At 43.9% G+C, this 3,973-nt stretch overlaps 1 pseudogene; it reads right to left on the bottom strand.

The window, feature by feature from the left end:
• Positions 1 to 1,010: 1,010 nt before the first annotated feature.
• LOC138174211 (ETS translocation variant 4 pseudogene) lies at positions 1,011 to 3,380 on the bottom strand (annotated as a pseudogene).
• Between the last annotated feature and the right edge of the window lie 593 nt (positions 3,381 to 3,973).

Genomic DNA, 3,973 nt, shown 5'->3' with positions numbered 1-3,973 from the left:
CCTTCCTTCCTTCCTTCCTTCCTTCCTTCCTTCCTTCCTTCCTTCCTGGGATCTTTATTTGGTTTTGGAGATGGATATAGGGGGGAGGATAATATGGTCTCCTTTGGGCAATGGAACCCTCTCTAGTCCATCCTGACTCAAGGTAGACTTTGAGCAGAATATCCAAACAAGTCCACAGTATACTTCTCTAGTCCTTCTTTCCTTAAGAATCCAGACAAGAACCCTTCCTTAAGGGAGCATAGGACTTTCGGCCCTTCACTGATTCAGCTGGAGTAAGTTGATCATTTGCCATTAGGCAACAGCTGGGAAAAGACAGCTAGCCAAGTTAGAGGTCCAATAACTTCCTTAGGTAAAAAAAAATATTGATCCCGAGGGGACACAGTGTAACTAAGGTACTGGAGTGGGGGGCAGAAAGGTTATCTGGGGATTTGATCAGTGTATAAGGGAATAAAACTAAATCTACTGGTTCTCATAGGATATGATTAGAGCTTCTGAATCGCAAATTTTCAGTGGGGTTGGAGGTGGTAGAGATTCAGTCCTCTTCTCTAGATATGGTAGTGGAAAACCCTTCTTCTTGGTACTGGAAAAAAGGAAGGTGGGTGAGCCACTTAGATGGGAATGGTAAGAGACTAAGCTGAACCCTCTGGAAAGGTGAAACAGTCTATGAAGACATATAAGACTTCTATTTATGGAAATGATCTTTCTCCACACTTCCTAGTCTTTCAGATGAGCACCATGGGTGGGATCCACTATAGTTGAAGAAAGAAAACAAGATAGAATGAAAAGATCTAGGGAACTGCCCTCCAAATTTCCTGTAAAGCCACAGAAGGGAATTAGGTTTTCTTAAAATAAGAAAGAATGAAGAGGTCTAGGGAACTGCCCTCCAAATTTCCTGTAATGTCATAGAAGGGAATTAGGTATTCTTGCCAACACCATACATCATAGAGTAGCATCCTCTGTATTACCCAGATGACAGCAGCCAGAGGGGTTTATGGATTCTTGGGGAGATGTCAGAGGTTATCAGGACTGGCTGCTGTTGAGACCAATGGACTGGATGACCCCCTTCCCCTGCCCAGCCCTGGGAGATACTCAGGGCTGTCATCCAGGTGAGACAAGACATCAGAATAGTTTTCTATGACTGGCCTTTGGGATTCAGATGATCGTTGGACCCTAATTGTCTGGGAAGGCCAGAGGGAAGAGGGCCTAGGGCTCACATACAAACTTGTACACTAAGCATTCACCAGCCTCTTCTGCACGATCCTCTTCTCATAATAGTAGTAGAAGTCAACTTATCATAATGCATGGCTGGATGATTCATCTGAAGGCTCCAGAGTCAGCTGACCTCCTCTAGCTCTATAAGCTTGAATTCCAACCTTTGGCCTGGTCAGACAATGAAGTGAGCATCAGTTGTGTCAGTCAATAGAGCAAACAAAAATTGCCAGAGTTGTAGGGAGCCTGGGTGCTCATATGGGAACCCTTTCTGGAATGCCCCTAGATGTTCCTGTTTTATGTCTCCTTTAAATTTCTCTTGGACCAAACAGACATCCTCTAGGAAGTGATGAATAAATTTCTGAAAACCATAACCCATGGTTCCATCACCTGAGGAGTGGCCTGGGAAGCCCTCTGCATGTAAGTACAAATATTGACACCTAGAAACATTTGAATTCTAGGTTAAATCTATCTGCTCTTATTAGATTACTACCCCTACTCCTGTGACTAATGCTGGTGCTGCCCCCTCTACCTTTTCATACAGGGGGCCATAGAATTCTTCTCTCTTGAAGTTCTGTTGGGGATAAGGCAAGCAGGACTCAGATGGTTGGGTGTGGTAGGAGGTTTCTGTGGTCTCTTGGTCCCCACCTTGGGAGGATGGGAAAGAAAAACATTTCTGGGGGGGTGCTGGAAAATGGAGCTATACTCCATAAAGAAACCATTTCTGGAATTGGAGGGATTGCCCCTGGTGGTCTCAAGAAACTCTGTTTGCCCCCAGGAAAGTGCTGTAGAGATGATATTCTCAGGGCACTCTGTGTGGGAGACTTGATTGTAACTTGTCTTGGGGCATGATAGGCACTAGTATAAAGGCACTGATCAACATGGTGGTAGAACACATCTTTCAGATGTAGGACAGCTTTATGTCAGTATAAGGTCTTTGTGAGTCCATGACCTTGGTAGTGGAATTGGGAAAAGCTCAGTTTTCAGATTGGAAATCTGGTACAAACATCTCATCACTGTTGGGAATCTGAGCTCTGGTAAGCCAGGTCTCCGGAAGCTGGTTAAAGCCTTGAAGAGATCTTCTGAGTCCAGGGGATAGCAGGGAGCCAAAGTTCATAAGTTTCCCTTGAATGACCATCAGAGGTCTGCTCACACTCCCATTTCCTGGCAACTTGCTGGAGAAGGAATATGGCTCTTATTGGTCCATGTATACACTTTTCATCTTCTGCTCCACTGGGTTCCTCCCTCAGGCCTGGAACCTTGGGTACACCAAAGGAGGAAAGATCTGAATATGGGACATCAGTGCTGTTGCTGCTTAGGAGTCTGAAGCATGTCCCCCATGAATTGGACAGTGGGGTTCTAATCAAAGAAAGGCCTCTTAGCCCCCCATCCCATACTCAACAAATTGTTTTCTGGCAGGATTAGACAGCTGTGTACCTGGGAGACGCTGCCACATTGGCATATTTCCTTCAGCACAGAAGAAGCTTTCCCTTTTCCCTTTGTTTCCAAAAGTCTCTTCCTTAAAGGCTGTTTCTCTTCAACTCAGGCTCTTTATGCCTCTAGCATGTAGCACTCTAGCAAGTGACCCAGGTAAGGTCACTTACAGCTGAGGTTTGATCAGATCCAGAGGTTCCCCCAAAGGAGTTATGCACCCAGTATATTGTGCAGATCATGTATAAGGCAGGTATTTATTTTCCCCACACCAAAGAAATGCTTAAAAATATAAAAGACTCATAGCTGTCATTGAAGAATATTTGAAAGAGGAATAGTAACCTACAACTATTATAGACTGTCTTTGGAGGTTCATACTTACGGCACTAAAATGTGAGGAACTTAGTGGGACTGCTGAAAAGACATTTCTTCCATGCCTTTCTGAACAATTCTACCAAAATTCATGTCTTCTAGAAAGAGCGACTGAGGGTTGGGATTAATTTTCTACTGTTTATCTTCTCACTGAGAAATGTTATAGTAGTTTCAAGTATGATTTTCACAGTACTTCCACAGGTATCTAAGACAGTTGGTATTTCTTGAACTCCTGATGTCACTTCCAAAGAAGTAAATGTTCATTTGGGATGGGTCACCTATGCTCAAGGCAGTAAGAATAAAGCAGAAGAGGCAGGCAGGAATGCAAGACTCAGCCTCGGGCTTACTCAGACATACCTGTGTACCATGCCATGTGTGAGTAGTCACCACAAGTTTTGGGAGTTCAGGGAGAAGTGCTTCTCCTTAACCACTGGAGTTTGAAGACAGAGCTTTCTGAGTCTCACATACCTGGCATATAGGGAAGGGAGAGGAAGATGAAAGCAAAAATAAAATTGTCTCATCTTAGAGTCTAATGAGTAATGGACTCTTCCTGCTAAATGACAAATAAAGGGATTGCTTTGTTATGTCAAAGTACAAGTCCTTTGGTGATGAGCCACAGAGGTTCTCAGAAATCAGCAGGGGGCCTCAGTTCAGCTTCAGGTTTGCTTCCTGATTTGGTAGTGGTATAAAAGGGCTCTACCAATTACTTGCATCTATTATAAAAAGAGACAAAGGGAGGAAGGAAGGAAAAGAAAATATTGGAAGAGAGGGATGAAGGAAAGAAAGAAGCAAGGAAGGAATAAAGAAAAGGAAGATGGAAGGAAGGAGAGAAGGAAGAAAAGTGGAGGTAAAGGAGAAAGGAAGGAAGAATGGAAGAAGGGAAGGAATTAAAGGAGGGGGAAGAGACAGAGGGAGAGAGGGAAAGCAAGAAAAGGAGGGAAAAGGGAAGGAAGGAAATTTC

The sequence above is a fragment of the Petaurus breviceps genome, unplaced genomic scaffold (genome assembly GCF_028583685.1).
Source record: "Petaurus breviceps papuanus isolate PSGF00001 unplaced genomic scaffold, PetGlider_PUasm1.0 688, whole genome shotgun sequence".
Lineage (NCBI taxonomy): Eukaryota > Metazoa > Chordata > Mammalia > Diprotodontia > Petauridae > Petaurus > Petaurus breviceps.
This window is presented reverse-complemented; position numbering and strand designations above follow the sequence as displayed.